The following is a 15,998-nucleotide window of genomic DNA, read 5'->3' as shown; positions in this document are numbered from 1 at the left end:
GAATGTGTTCATTGCTTCCTCATTCCTTATACAAAGGCTTTATATCCTCAGTGGTTGATAGGCTGAAACCGTTTCCTGGCCGCCTGCTTGTGAACTGGCAGGAGTCAAAGATCACACATACACTGGTGGGCCTGTGATGGGACACCAATGCAGAGAAACACACCTGGCGCAGATATTCTATTCTGTTTATTAGACCTGCATCTCCCCTGTACCTCCTCAAGCCATCTGTATGTGAAGCAAGAAAGAGTTAAGGAACGGTCCATCTACACTTTTATTGGGAGGATGCTGCCGTGAGCTCCTCCCAGCTAATCACACAAACAGCAGTAAAGCAAGATAACTACACAGTTAGGGGGGACTGCATGGTTAGGTTTTTGAGGAATTATTGAAACTGACCTCAGTGACCCATAATCAGAGCTGTGGCTAATGACTGCATGCCTAATTATGATGAAGCAAGCACCATGGCTCGTAGGGGCCCCACAACACACTTTTCTTAGCTCATTGAATTAAAGTATAAACTTCTGCCATGTGTGAGTGGTAAAGGCTTGTTAATTTTGTTGCTTTTCAAATTCACGTCTGACGACAAGACGAAGGAACATTGGGGCATCAGACGCTTTGGAAAGTAGCCACCAACCGCAGAGAAAGAGAGAAAGAGGGAAAAGACAGTATGAGGTGTGGAGAAAACAGCAGCAGGTACAAGGAGCTCAAATGAGATTAATGGCGCCTAAATAGAGCACGTAAAGGAACTGTTACAAATCTAAGAAAAGGGAAAGAAAAGACTAGGAAAAAACACAGAAAGAGCTTGTAGATGAAATTCTCTTCCAGGAACAGCAGGTTAAGAGAAATTACACAGGGAGCAGTTAAGCTTTTAACACGGGGGAGAATAGAAAAGAAAATGCAGTTTTATGAAGTGTGTTTGCCTAATCCAGCTAGCACTTTTATTTTATTTCTCTATTTGCTTCTTTTATTGGTAAAGTAAGTTTCAAGTGCATGCACAGGTATGACCGAGAGAGCCAGGGTATAATAATTTGAAGCGTTTGCACCAGCGCTAATGAAGGACGAGAGTTATAGCAAAGATATGAAAGGGGGAGCGATAATAAATATGTGATATGGCAATAGTGACACCAAAATAAGCCACCTATTTATAAAACTGACATGGAAGAAATACTAAAGGTTAACTTCTGAAATTGTAGCCGATGTTAAAAAGATTCTCGTTGTTGGCAGGATTCGAACCTGCGCGGGGAGACCCCAATGGATTTCTAGTCCATCGCCTTAACCACTCGGCCACAACAACTGACTGGAAGGCGTGTGCACATAATCTGTATGCAAGTTTTCAAGGTGTCCCACAGCAAATTCCTGATATTCTGCAATGCACTTTTTAAAAATAAGGTTTTTTTCAGCAGGCACATTCTCTCCTAAAAACAAAAATTGCATGCGTATATCTCTAGTTTGGAATACCATAGGCTTGCATGCATACTCTCATGGGTCACTCAAGTCTTTTGGACCCTATTGCACTCTGTTTTCGTGCTGCTTTTAGTATATGTCCCATATTAAAGAAGTCTACCATATTTGAGTATTTGAGGCTCCTTTGTAAGTGCTTTATATTTTTTCCTTGAAGAGCTATATAATAAAGGGGTCCGGGAAGGATTGCATTTATGGAAGATAAAAGAAGGCCCACTTGTCTCACCAAATGCTGTAGAGAAACCTGATGTTTTACTCATGTTATCCTTAGTTCGTTTTTGTTAGACCTTGCATTCTTAAGGTGGTCCCAACCCCACCTTATTGCTTTTCACCTCCGCATTTTGCTGTATCTTTTTGTTGGCCTTAGGACTATGATCACTTTATCGCTACTAATCAGTGCTGAAGTGCACGTGCTTCTTCCCTAATCATGTGTATAATTGGAGTATACCTGACTGACAGATTTAATTTACTTGAAAGCCCCTTGTAAAGTGGTATACCATATACCCAGGGACTGATTGTGCCGCCCAAAGAAATAGCATTTCAAACCTGTCTCAAGCCTGCTACTGCAGTGCCTGTGCTGCAGTGTACTGCCACTTTGACTTGGCATTTAAAACTACTTGCCAAGCCTTAAACTCCAATTTTATTACATATCAGTAACATCTAAGGTAGGCCCTAGGTAGTCCTAGGGGCATCATGCTATGTAAGTAAAAGGTAAGACATGTACTGTGGTAGTTTGTATGTTCTAGTAGTATCAAACAGTCTATTACATTTTTCACTACTGTGAGGTCTGCCCCTCTCATAGGTTAGCATTGGGTATTCCCTTATACTTTTTGGGGGGTAATTCCATATCAGAGAGGAGAAGCTTTATTTATTTATTGATAAATCCTATCTACTGGTGAGGTTGGATTTAATCTTACTATTGTATAAATGCCATTTTTAGAGAGTGAGCATTTCTCTGCACTTACTGCTCTATTTGCATTGAAACCTGTCTTCGATTGACGTCTGGATTGGGCTGCGAGACAGCTACATATGTGCATTCCCTGTAGACAGCCACAACACAGGTCACTCAACTGCAACTGCATTCATCTGCATTCTGATTGGCCTGGGGGAGAGCTCCGCTCCCCTTACCGCAAATATGTTCAAGAACGATAATTTATGTCAGTAAGTACAGTATACCTACATCTTATAATCATGTGTGTTTAAATAATTTGTTGTTAGATCGTTTAAATACTGAAAAGGATCTGTTTTTAATAGACATTTTACAAAAACAACTGGTACATTTGGGAATTCTGTAAAGGAAAAACCCAACTGCCGTGACATTGCCAACCACAATGCCGTGACTCGGATTCGAACCGAGGTTGCTGCGGCCACAACGCAGAGTACTAACCACTATACGATCATGGCGAGCTACTTGGGCTCAATAACGTACAGTGACATGAAGAAATTATAATTCGGAACACTCAGGGCTACTCCTGTGATAGGCTGAATGTGTTCATTGCTTCCTCATTCCTTATACAAAGGCTTTATCTCCTCAGTGGTTGATAGGCTGAAACCGTTTCCTGGCCGCCTGCTTGTGAACTGGCAGGAGTCAAAGATCACACATACACTGGTGGGCCTGTGATGGGACACCAATGCAGAGAAACACACCTGGCGCAGATATTCTATTCTGTTTATTAGACCTGCATCTCCCCTGTACCTCCTCAAGCCATCTGTATGTGAAGCAAGAAAGAGTTAAGGAACGGTCCATCTACACTTTTATTGGGAGGATGCTGCCGTGAGCTCCTCCCAGCTAATCACACAAACAGCAGTAAAGCAAGATAACTACACAGTTAGGGGGGACTGCATGGTTAGGTTTTTGAGGAATTATTGAAACTGACCTCAGTGACCCATAATCAGAGCTGTGGCTAATGACTGCATGCCTAATTATGATGAAGCAAGCACCATGGCTCGTAGGGGCCCCACAACACACTTTTCTTAGCTCATTGAATTAAAGTATAAACTTCTGCCATGTGTGAGTGGTAAAGGCTTGCTAATTTTGTTGCTTTTCAAATTCACGTCTGACAACAAGACGAAGGAACATTGGGGCATCAGACGCTTTGGAAAGTAGCCACCAACCGCAGAGAAAGAGAGAAAGAGGGAAAAGACAGCATGAGGTGTGGAGAAAACAGCAGCAGGTACAAGGAGCTCAAATGAGATTAATGGCGCCTAAATAGAGCACGTAAAGGAACAGTTACAAATCTAAGAAAAGGGAAAGAAAAGACTAGGAAAAAACACAGAAAGAGCTTGTAGATGAAATTCTCTTCCAGGAACAGCAGGTTAAGAGAAATTACACAGGGAGCAGTTAAGCTTGTAACACGGGGGAGAATAGAAAAGAAAAGGCAGTTTTATGAAGTGTGTTTGCCTAATCCAGCTAGCACTTTTATTTTATTTCTCTATTTGCTTCTTTTATTGGTAAAGTAAGTTTCAAGTGCAAGCACAGGTATGACCGAGAGAGCCAGGGTATAATAATTTGAAGCGTTTGCACCAGCGCTAATGAAGGACGAGAGTTATAGCAAAGATATGAAAGGGGGAGCGATAATAAATATGTGATATGGCAATAGTGACACCAAAATAAGCCACCTATTTATAAAACTGACATGGAAGAAATACTAAAGGTTAACTTCTGAAATTGTAGCCGATGTTAAAAAGATTCTCGTTGTCGGCAGGATTCGAACCTGCGCGGGGAGACCCCAATGGATTTCTAGTCCATCGCCTTAACCACTCAGCCACAACAACTGACTGCAAGGTGTGTGCACATAATCTGTATGCAAGTTTTCAAGGTGTCCCACAGCAAATTCCTGATATTCTGCAATGCACTTTTTAAAAATAAGGTTTTTTTCAGCAGGCACATTCTCTCCTAAAAACAAAAATTGCATGCGTATATCTCTAGTTTGGAATACCATAGGCTTGCATGCATACTCTCATGGGTCACTCAAGTTTTTTGGACCCTATTGCACTCTGTTTTCGTGCTGCTTTTAGTATATGTCCCATATTAAAGAAGTCTACCATCTTTGAGTATTTGAGGCTCCTTTGTAAGTGCTTTATATTTTTTCCTTGAAGAGCTATATAATAAAGGGGTCCGGGAAGGATTGCATTTATGGAAGATAAAAGAAGGCCCACTTGTCTCACCAAATGCTGTAGAGAAACCTGATGTTTTACTCATGTTATCCTTAGTTCGTTTTTGTTAGACCTTGCATTCTTAAGGTGGTCCCAACCCCACCTTATTGCTTTTCACCTCCGCATTTTGCTGTATCTTTTTGTTGGCCTTAGGACTCTGATCACTTTATCGCTACTAATCAGTGCTGAAGTGCACGCGCTTCTTCCCTAATCATGTGTATAATTGGAGTATACCTGACTGACAGATTTAATTTACTTGAAAGTCCCTTGTAAAGTGGTATACCATATACCCAGGGACTGATTGTGCCACCCAAAGAAATAGCATTTCAAACCTGTCTCAAGCCTGCTACTGCAGTGCCTGTGCTGCAGTGTACTGCCACTTCGACTTGGCATTTAAAACTACTTGCCAAGCCTTAAACTCCAATTTTATTACATATCAGTAACCCCTAAGGTAGGCCCTAGGTAGTCCTAGGGGCATCATGCTATGTAAGTAAAAGGTAAGACATGTACTGTGGTAGTTTGTATGTCCTAGTAGTATCAAACAGTCTATTACATTTTTCACTACTGTGAGGTCTGCCCCTCTCATAGGTTAGCATTGGGTATTCCCTTATACTTTTTGGGGGGTAATTCCATATCGGAGAGGAGAAGCTTTATTTATTTATTGATAAATCCTATCTACTGGTGAGGTTGGATTTAATCTTACTATTGTATAAATGCCATTTTTAGAGAGTGAGCATTTCTCTGCACTTACTTCTCTATTTGCATTGAAACCTGTCTTCGATTGACGTCTGGATTGGGCTGCGAGACAGCTACATATGTGCATTCCCTGTAGACAACCACAACACAGGTCACTCAACTGCAACTGCATTCATCTGCATTCTGATTGGCCTGGGGGAGAGATCCGCTCCCCTTACCGCAAATATGTTCAAGAACGATAATTTATGTCAGTAAGTACAGTATACCTACATCTTATAATCATGTGTGTTTAAATAATTTGTCGTTAGATCGTTTAAATATTGAAAAGGATCTGTTTTTAATAGACATTTTACAAAAACAACTGGTACATTTGGGAATTCTGTAAAGGAAAAACCCAACTGCCGTGACATTGCCAACCACAATGCCGTGACTCGATTTCGAACCGAGGTTGCTGCGGTCACAACGCAGAGTACTAACCACTATACGATCACGTCGATCTACTTCGGCTCAATAACGTACAGTGACATGAAGAAATTATAATTCGGAACACTCAGGGCTACTCCTGTGATAGGCTGAATGTGTTCATTGCTTCCTCATTCCTTATACAAAGGCTTTATCTCCTCAGTGGTTGATAGGCTGAAACCGTTTCCTGGCCGCCTGCTTGTGAACTGGCAGGAGTCAAAGATCACACATACACTGGTGGGCCTGTGATGGGACACCAATGCAGAGAAACACACCTGGCGCAGATATTCTATTCTGTTTATTAGACCTGCATCTCCCCTGTACCTCCTCAAGCCATCTGTATGTGAAGCAAGAAAGAGTTAAGGAACGGTCCATCTACACTTTTATTGGGAGGATGCTGCCGTGAGCTCCTCCCAGCTAATCACACAAACAGCAGTAAAGCAAGATAACTACACAGTTAGGGGGGACTCCATGGTTAGGTTTTTGAGGAATTATTGAAACTGACCTCAGTGACCCATAATCAGAGCTGTGGCTAATGACTGCATGCCTAATTATGATGAAGCAAGCACCCTGGCTCGTAGGGGCCCCACAACACACTTTTCTTAGCTCATTGAATTAAAGTATAAACTTCTGCCATGTGTGAGTGGTAAAGGCTTGTTAATTTTGTTGCTTTTCAAATTCACGTCTGACAACAAGACGAAGGAACATTGGGGCATCAGACGCTTTGGAAAGTAGCCACCAACCGCAGAGAAAGAGAGAAAGAGGGAAAAGACAGTATGAGGTGTGGAGAAAACAGCAGCAGGTACAAGGAGCTCAAATGAGATTAATGGCGCCTACATAGAGCACATAAAGGAACAGTTACAAATCTAAGAAAAGGGAAAGAAAAGACTAGGAAAAACACAGAAAGAGCTTGTAGATGAAATTCTCTTCCAGGAACAGCAGGTTAAGAGAAATTACACAGGGAGCAGTTAAGCTTGTAACACGGGAAGAATAGAAAAGAAAATACAGTTTTATGAAGTGTGTTTGCCTAATCCAGCTAGCACTTTTATTTTATTTCTCTATTTGCTTCTTTTATTGGTAAAGTAAGTTTCAAGTGCATGCACAGGTATGACCGAGAGAGCCAGGGTATAATAATTTGAAGCGTTTGCACCAGCGCTAATGAAGGACGAGAGTTATAGCAAAGATATGAAAGGGGGAGCAATAATAAATATGTGATATGGCAATAGTGACACCAAAATAAGCCACCTATTTATAAAACTGACATGGAAGAAAAACTAAAGGTTAACTTCTGAAATTGTAGCCGATGTTAAAAAGATTCTCGTTGTAGGCAGGATTCGAACCTGCGCGGGGAGACCCCAATGGATTTCTAGTCCATCGCCTTAACCACTCGGCCACAACAACTGACTGCAAGGTGTGTGCACATAATCTGTATGCAAGTTTTCAAGGTGTCCCACAGCAAATTCCTGATATTCTGCAATGCACTTTTTAAAAATAATGTTTTTTTCAGCAGGCACATTCTCTCCTAAAAACAAAAATTGCATGCGTATATCTCTAGTTTGGAATACCATAGGCTTGCATGCATACTCTCATGGGTCACTCAAGTTTTTTGGACCCTATTGCACTCTGTTTTCGTGCTGCTTTTAGTATATGGCCCATAGTACAGAAGTCTACCATCTTTGAGTATTTGAGGCTCCTTTGTAAGTGCTTTATATTTTTTCCTTGAAGAGCTATATAATAAAGGGGTCCGGGAAAGATTGCATTTATGGAAGATAAAAGAAGGCCCATTTGTCTCACCAAATGCTGTAGAGAAACCTGATGTTTTACTCATGTTATCCTTAGTTCGTTTTTGTTAGACCTTGCATTCTTAAGGTGGTCCCAACCCCACCTTATTGCTTTACACCTACGCATTTTGCTGTATCTTTTTGTTGGCCTTAGGACTCTGATCACTTTATCGCTACTAATCAGTGCTGAAGTGCACGTGCTTCTTCCCTAATCATGTGTATAATTGGAGTATACCTGACTGACAGATTTAATTTACTTGAAAGCCCCTTGTAAAGTGGTATACCATATACCCAGGGACTGATTGTGCCGCCCAAAGAAATAGCATTTCAAACCTGTCTCAAGCCTGCTACTGCAGTGCCTGTGCTGCAGTGTACTGCCACTTCGACTTGGCATTTAAAACTACTTGCCAAGCCTTAAACTCCAATTTTATTACATATCAGTAACCCCTAAGGTAGGCCCTAGGTAGTCCTAGGGGCATCATGCTATGCAAGTAAAAGGTAAGACATGTACTGTGGTAGTTTGTATGTCCTAGTAGTATCAAACAGTCTATTACATTTTTCACTACTGTGAGGTCTGCCCCTCTCATAGGTTAGCATTGGGTATTCCCTTATACTTTTTGGGGGGTAATTCCATATCAGAGAGGAGAAGCTTTATTTATTTATTGATAAATCCTATCTACTGGTGAGGTTGTATTTAATCTTGCTATTGTATAAATGCCATTTTTAGAGAGTGAGCATTTCTCTGCACTTACTGCTCTATTTGCATGAAAACCTGTCTTCAATTGACGTTTGGATTGGGCTGCGAGAAAGCTACATATGTGCATTCCCTGTAGACAGCCACAACACAGGTCACTCAACTGCAACTGCATTCATCTGCATTCTGATTGGCCTGGGGGAGAGGTCCGCTCCCCTTACCGCAAATATGTTCAAGAACGATAATTTATGTCAGTAAGTACAGTATACCTACATCTTATAATCATGTGTGTTTAAATAATTTGTCGTTAGATCATTTAAATATTGAAAAGGATCTGTTTTTAATAGACATTTTACAAAAACAACTGGTACATTTGGGAATTCTGTAAAGGAAAAACCCAACTGCCGTGACATTGCCAACCTCAATGCCGTGCCTCGGATTCGAACCGAGGTTGCTGCAGCCACAACGCAGAGTACTAACCACTATACGATCACGGCGAGCTACTTGGGCTCAATAACGTACAGTGACATGAAGAAATTATAATTCGGAACACTCAGGGCTACTCCTGTGATAGGCTGAATGTGTTCATTGCTTCCTCATTCCTTATACAAAGGCTTTATCTCCTCAGTGGTTGATAGGCTGAAACCGTTTCCTGGCCGCCTGCTTGTGAACTGGCAGGAGTCAAAGATCACACATACACTGGTGGGCCTGTGATGGGACACCAATGCAGAGAAACACACCTGGCGCAGATATTCTATTCTGTTTATTAGACCTGCATCTCCCCTGTACCTCCTCAAGCCATCTGTATGTGAAGCAAGAAAGAGTTAAGGAACGGTCACTCTACACTTTTATTGGGAGGATGCTGCCGTGAGCTCCTCCCAGCTAATCACACAAACAGCAGTAAAGCAAGATAACTACACGGTTAGGGGGGACTGCATGGTTAGGTTTTTGAGGAATTATTGAAACTGACCTCAGTGACCCATAATCAGAGCTGTGGATAATGACTGCATGCCTAATTATGATGAAGCAAGCACCATGGCTCGTAGGGGCCCCACAACACACTTTTCTTAGCTCATTGAATTAAAGTATAAACTTCTGCCATGTGTGAGTGGTAAAGGCTCGTTAATTTTGTTGCTTTTCAAATTCACGTCTGACAACAAGACGAAGGAACATTGGGGCATCAGACGCTTTGGAAAGTAGCCACCAACCGCAGAGAAAGAGAGAAAGAGGGAAAAGACAGTATGAGGTGTGGAGAAAACAGCAGCAGGTAGAAGGAGCTCAAATGAGATTAATGGCGCCTAAATAGAGCACGTAAAGAAACAGTTGCAAATCTAAGAAAAGGGAAAGAAAAGACTAGGAAAAAACACAGAAAGAGCTTGTAGATGAAATTCTCATCCAGGAACAGCAGGTTAAGAGAAATTACACAGGGAGCAGTTAAGCTTGTAAGACGGGGGAGAATAGAAAAGAAAATGCAGTTTTATGAAGTGCGTTTGCCTAATCCAGCTAGCACGTTTAATTTATTTCTCTATTTGCTTCTTTTATTGGTAAAGTAAGTTTCAAGTGCATGCACAGGTATGACCGAGAGAGCCAGGGTATAATAATTTGAAGCGTTTGCACCAGCGCTAATGAAGGACGAGAGTTATAGCAAAGATATGAAAGGGGGAGCGATAATAAATATGTGATATGGCAATAGTGACACCAAAATAAGGCACCTATTTATAAAACTAACATGGAAGAAATACTAAAGGTTAACTTCTGAAATTGTAGCCGATGTTAAAAAGATTCTCGTTGTCGGCAGGATTCGAACCTGCGCGGGGAGACCCCAATGGATTTCTAGTCCATCGCCTTAACCACTCGGCCACAACAACTGACTGCAAGGTGTGTGCACATAATCTGTATGCAAGTTTTCAAGGTGTCCCACAGCAAATTCCTGATATTCGGCAATGAACTTTTTAAAAATAATGTTTTTTTCAGCAGGCACATTCTCTCCTAAAAACAAACATTGCATGCGTATATCTCTAGTTTGGAATACCATAGGCTTGCATGCATACTCTCATGGGTCACTCAAGTTTTTTGGACCCTATTGCACTCTGTTTTCATGCTGCTTTTAGTATATGTCCCATATTAAAGAAGTCTACCATCTTTGAGTATTTGAGGCTCCTTTGTAAGTGCTTTATATTTTTTCCTTGAAGAGCTATATAATAAAGGGGTCCGGGAAGGATTGCATTTATGGAAGATAAAAGACGGCCCACTTGTCTCACCAAATGCTGTAGAGAAACCTGATGTTTTACTCATGTTATCCTTAGTTCGTTTTTGTTAGACCTTGCATTCTTAAGGTGGTCCCAACCCCACCTTATTGCTTTTCACCTCCGCATTTTGCTGTATCTTTTTGTTGGCCTTAGGACTCTGATCACTTTATCGCTACTAATCAGTGCTGAAGTGCATGTGCTTCTTCCCTAATCATGTGTATAATTGGAGTATACCTGACTGACAGATTTAATTTACTTGAAAGCCCCTTGTAAAGTGGTATACCATATACCCAGGGACTGATTGTGCCGCCCAAAGAAATAGCATTTCAAACCTGTCTCAAGCCTGCTACTGCAGTGCCTGTGCTGCAGTGTACTGCCACTTCGATTTGGCATTTAAAACTACTTGCCAAGCCTTAAACTCCAATTTTATTACATATCAGTAACCCCTAAGGTAGGCCCTAGGTAGTCCTAGGGGCATCATGCTATGCAAGTAAAAGGTAAGACATGTACTGTGGTAGTTTGTATGTCCTAGTAGTATCAAACAGTCTATTACATTTTTCACTACTGTGAGGTCTGCCCCTCTCATAGGTTAGCATTGGGTATTCCCTTATACTTTTTGGGGGGTAATTCCATATCAGAGAGGAGAAGCTTTATTTATTTATTGATAAATCCTATCTACTGGTGAGGTTGTATTTAATCTTGCTATTGTATAAATGCCATTTTTAGAGAGTGAGCATTTCTCTGCACTTACTGCTCTATTTGCATGAAAACCTGTCTTCAATTGACGTTTGGATTGGGCTGCGAGAAAGCTACATATGTGCATTCCCTGTAGACAGCCACAACACAGGTCACTCAACTGCAACTGCATTCATCTGCATTCTGATTGGCCTGGGGGAGAGGTCCGCTCCCCTTACCGCAAATATGTTCAAGAACGATAATTTATGTCAGTAAGTACAGTATACCTACATCTTATAATCATGTGTGTTTAAATAATTTGTCGTTAGATCATTTAAATATTGAAAAGGATCTGTTTTTAATAGACATTTTACAAAAACAACTGGTACATTTGGGAATTCTGTAAAGGAAAAACCCAACTGCCGTGACATTGCCAACCTCAATGCCGTGCCTCGGATTCGAACCGAGGTTGCTGCAGCCACAACGCAGAGTACTAACCACTATACGATCACGGCGAGCTACTTGGGCTCAATAACGTACAGTGACATGAAGAAATTATAATTCGGAACACTCAGGGCTACTCCTGTGATAGGCTGAATGTGTTCATTGCTTCCTCATTCCTTATACAAAGGCTTTATCTCCTCAGTGGTTGATAGGCTGAAACCGTTTCCTGGCCGCCTGCTTGTGAACTGGCAGGAGTCAAAGATCACACATACACTGGTGGGCCTGTGATGGGACACCAATGCAGAGAAACACACCTGGCGCAGATATTCTATTCTGTTTATTAGACCTGCATCTCCCCTGTACCTCCTCAAGCCATCTGTATGTGAAGCAAGAAAGAGTTAAGGAACGGTCACTCTACACTTTTATTGGGAGGATGCTGCCGTGAGCTCCTCCCAGCTAATCACACAAACAGCAGTAAAGCAAGATAACTACACGGTTAGGGGGGACTGCATGGTTAGGTTTTTGAGGAATTATTGAAACTGACCTCAGTGACCCATAATCAGAGCTGTGGCTAATGACTGCATGCCTAATTATGATGAAGCAAGCACCATGGCTCGTAGGGGCCCCACAACACACTTTTCTTAGCTCATTGAATTAAAGTATAAACTTCTGCCATGTGTGAGTGGTAAAGGCTCGTTAATTTTGTTGCTTTTCAAATTCACGTCTGACAACAAGACGAAGGAACATTGGGGCATCAGACGCTTTGGAAAGTAGCCACCAACCGCAGAGAAAGAGAGAAAGAGGGAAAAGACAGTATGAGGTGTGGAGAAAACAGCAGCAGGTAGAAGGAGCTCAAATGAGATTAATGGCGCCTAAATAGAGCACGTAAAGAAACAGTTGCAAATCTAAGAAAAGGGAAAGAAAAGACTAGGAAAAAACACAGAAAGAGCTTGTAGATGAAATTCTCATCCAGGAACAGCAGGTTAAGAGAAATTACACAGGGAGCAGTTAAGCTTGTAAGACGGGGGAGAATAGAAAAGAAAATGCAGTTTTATGAAGTGCGTTTGCCTAATCCAGCTAGCACGTTTAATTTATTTCTCTATTTGCTTCTTTTATTGGTAAAGTAAGTTTCAAGTGCATGCACAGGTATGACCGAGAGAGCCAGGGTATAATAATTTGAAGCGTTTGCACCAGCGCTAATGAAGGACGAGAGTTATAGCAAAGATATGAAAGGGGGAGCGATAATAAATATGTGATATGGCAATAGTGACACCAAAATAAGGCACCTATTTATAAAACTAACATGGAAGAAATACTAAAGGTTAACTTCTGAAATTGTAGCCGATGTTAAAAAGATTCTCGTTGTCGGCAGGATTCGAACCTGCGCGGGGAGACCCCAATGGATTTCTAGTCCATCGCCTTAACCACTCGGCCACAACAACTGACTGCAAGGTGTGTGCACATAATCTGTATGCAAGTTTTCAAGGTGTCCCACAGCAAATTCCTGATATTCGGCAATGAACTTTTTAAAAATAATGTTTTTTTCAGCAGGCACATTCTCTCCTAAAAACAAACATTGCATGCGTATATCTCTAGTTTGGAATACCATAGGCTTGCATGCATACTCTCATGGGTCACTCAAGTTTTTTGGACCCTATTGCACTCTGTTTTCATGCTGCTTTTAGTATATGTCCCATATTAAAGAAGTCTACCATCTTTGAGTATTTGAGGCTCCTTTGTAAGTGCTTTATATTTTTTCCTTGAAGAGCTATATAATAAAGGGGTCCGGGAAGGATTGCATTTATGGAAGATAAAAGACGGCCCACTTGTCTCACCAAATGCTGTAGAGAAACCTGATGTTTTACTCATGTTATCCTTAGTTCGTTTTTGTTAGACCTTGCATTCTTAAGGTGGTCCCAACCCCACCTTATTGCTTTTCACCTCCGCATTTTGCTGTATCTTTTTGTTGGCCTTAGGACTCTGATCACTTTATCGCTACTAATCAGTGCTGAAGTGCACGTGCTTCTTCCCTAATCATGTGTATAATTGGAGTATACCTGACTGACAGATTTAATTTACTTGAAAGCCCCTTGTAAAGTGGTATACCATATACCCAGGGACTGATTGTGCCGCCCAAAGAAATAGCATTTCAAACCTGTCTCAAGCCTGCTACTGCAGTGCCTGTGCTGCAGTGTACTGCCACTTCGATTTGGCATTTAAAACTACTTGCCAAGCCTTAAACTCCAATTTTATTACATATCAGTAACCCCTAAGGTAGGCCCTAGGTAGTCCTAGGGGCATCATGCTATGTAAGTAAAAGGTAAGACATGTACTGTGGTAGTTTGTATGTCCTAGTAGTATCAAACAGTCTATTACATTTTTCACTACTGTGAGGTCTGCCCCTCTCATAGGTTAGCATTGGGTATTCCCTTATACTTTTTGGGGGGTAATTCCATATCAGAGAGGAGAAGCTTTATTTATTTATTGATAAATCCTATCTACTGGTGGGGTTGGATTTAATCTTACTATTGTATAAATGCCATTCTTAGAGAGTGAGCATTTCTCTGCACTTACTGCTCTATTTGCATTGAAACCTGTCTTCGATTGACGTCTGGATTGGGCTGCGAGACAGCTACATATGTGCATTCCCTGTAGACAGCCACAACACAGGTCACTCAACTGCAACTGCATTCATCTGCATTCTGATTGGCCTGGGGGAGAGCTCCGCTCCCCTTACCGCAAATATGTTCAAGAACGATAATTTATGTCAGTAAGTACAGTATACCTACATCTTATAATCATGTGTGTTTAAATAATTTGTTGTTAGATCGTTTAAATATTGAAAAGGATCTGTTTTTAATAGACATTTTACAAAAACAACTGGTACATTTGGGAATTCTGTAAAGGAAAAACCCAACTGCCGTGACATTGCCAACCACAATGCCGTGACTCGGATTCGAACCGAGGTTGCTGCGGCCACAACGCAGAGTACTAACCACTATACGATCACGTCGATCTACTTCGGCTCAATAACGTACAGTGACATGAAGAAATTATAATTCGGAACACTCAGGGCTACTCCTGTGATAGGCTGAATGTGTTCATTGCTTCCTCATTCCTTATACAAAGGCTTTATCTCCTCAGTGGTTGATAGGCTGAAACCGTTTCCTGGCCGCCTGCTTGTGAACTGGCAGGAGTCAAAGATCACACATACACTGGTGGGCCTGTGATGGGACACCAATGCAGAGAAACACACCTGGCGCAGATATTCTATTCTGTTTATTAGACCTGCATCTCCCCTGTACCTCCTCAAGCCATCTGTATGTGAAGCAAGAAAGAGTTAAGGAACGGTCCATCTACACTTTTATTGGGAGGATGCTGCCGTGAGCTCCTCCCAGCTAATCACACAAACAGCAGTAAAGCAAGATAACTACACAGTTAGGGGGGACCGCATGGTTAGGTTTTTGAGGAATTATTGAAACTGACCTCAGTGACCCATAATCAGAGCTGTGGCTAATGACTGCATGCCTAATTATGATGAAGCAAGCACCATGGCTCGTAGGGGCCCCACAACACACTTTTCTTAGCTCATTGAATTAAAGTATAAACTTCTGCCATGTGTGAGTGGTAAAGGCTTGTTAATTTTGTTGCTTTTCAAATTCACGTCTGACAACAAGACGAAGGAACATTGGGGCATCAGACGCTTTGGAAAGTAGCCACCAACCGCAGAGAAAGAGAGAAAGAGGGAAAAGACAGTATGAGGTGTGGAGAAAACAGCAGCAGGTACAAGGAGCTCAAATGAGATTAATGGCGCCTACATAGAGCACATAAAGGAACAGTTACAAATCTAAGAAAAGGGAAAGAAAAGACTAGGAAAAAACACAGAAAGAGCTTGTAGATGAAATTCTCTTCCAGGAACAGCAGGTTAAGAGAAATTACACAGGGAGCAGTTAAGCTTGTAACACGGGGAGAATAGAAAAGAAAATACAGTTTTATGAAGTGTGTTTGCCTAATCCAGCTAGCACTTTTATTTTATTTCTCTATTTGCTTCTTTTATTGGTAAAGTAAGTTTCAAGTGCATGCACAGGTATGACCGAGAGAGCCAGGGTATAATAATTTGAAGCGTTTGCACCAGCGCTAATGAAGGACGAGAGTTATAGCAAAGATATGAAAGGGGGAGCGATAATAAATATGTGATATGGCAATAGTGACACCAAAATAAGCCACCTACTTATAAAACTGACATGGAAGAAAAACTAAAGGTTAACTTCTGAAATTGTAGCCGATGTTAAAAAGATTCTCGTTGTAGGCAGGATTCGAACCTGCGCGGGGAGACCCCAATGGATTTCTAGTCCATCGCCGTAACCACTCGGCCACAACAAC

At 41.5% G+C, this 15,998-nt stretch overlaps 7 non-coding genes across 7 annotated transcripts; all 7 read right to left on the bottom strand.

Annotated features, from left to right (window-relative positions):
* Positions 1-1,209: 1,209 nt before the first annotated feature.
* Positions 1,210-1,291, bottom strand: TRNAS-AGA (transfer RNA serine (anticodon AGA)). Its single transcript has one exon. It is a non-coding gene; the product is annotated as a tRNA-Ser (tRNA).
* A 1,499-nt stretch (positions 1,292-2,790) lies between these two features.
* TRNAH-GUG (transfer RNA histidin (anticodon GUG)) lies at positions 2,791-2,862 on the bottom strand. Its single transcript has one exon. It is a non-coding gene; the product is annotated as a tRNA-His (tRNA).
* Positions 2,863-4,151: 1,289 nt separating this feature from the next.
* Positions 4,152-4,233, bottom strand: TRNAS-AGA (transfer RNA serine (anticodon AGA)). The gene has a single exon. It is a non-coding gene; the product is annotated as a tRNA-Ser (tRNA).
* A 2,858-nt stretch (positions 4,234-7,091) lies between these two features.
* On the bottom strand, positions 7,092-7,173 carry TRNAS-AGA (transfer RNA serine (anticodon AGA)). The gene has a single exon. It is a non-coding gene; the product is annotated as a tRNA-Ser (tRNA).
* A 2,860-nt stretch (positions 7,174-10,033) lies between these two features.
* Positions 10,034-10,115, bottom strand: TRNAS-AGA (transfer RNA serine (anticodon AGA)). The gene has a single exon. It is a non-coding gene; the product is annotated as a tRNA-Ser (tRNA).
* A 2,860-nt stretch (positions 10,116-12,975) lies between these two features.
* Positions 12,976-13,057, bottom strand: TRNAS-AGA (transfer RNA serine (anticodon AGA)). Its single transcript has one exon. It is a non-coding gene; the product is annotated as a tRNA-Ser (tRNA).
* A 2,859-nt stretch (positions 13,058-15,916) lies between these two features.
* On the bottom strand, positions 15,917-15,998 carry TRNAS-AGA (transfer RNA serine (anticodon AGA)). Its single transcript has one exon. It is a non-coding gene; the product is annotated as a tRNA-Ser (tRNA).

Source organism: Lissotriton vulgaris, unplaced genomic scaffold, assembly GCF_964263255.1.
Source record: "Lissotriton vulgaris unplaced genomic scaffold, aLisVul1.2 SCAFFOLD_301, whole genome shotgun sequence".
In the NCBI taxonomy this organism is placed as follows: Eukaryota; Metazoa; Chordata; class Amphibia; order Caudata; family Salamandridae; genus Lissotriton; species Lissotriton vulgaris.
This window is presented reverse-complemented; position numbering and strand designations above follow the sequence as displayed.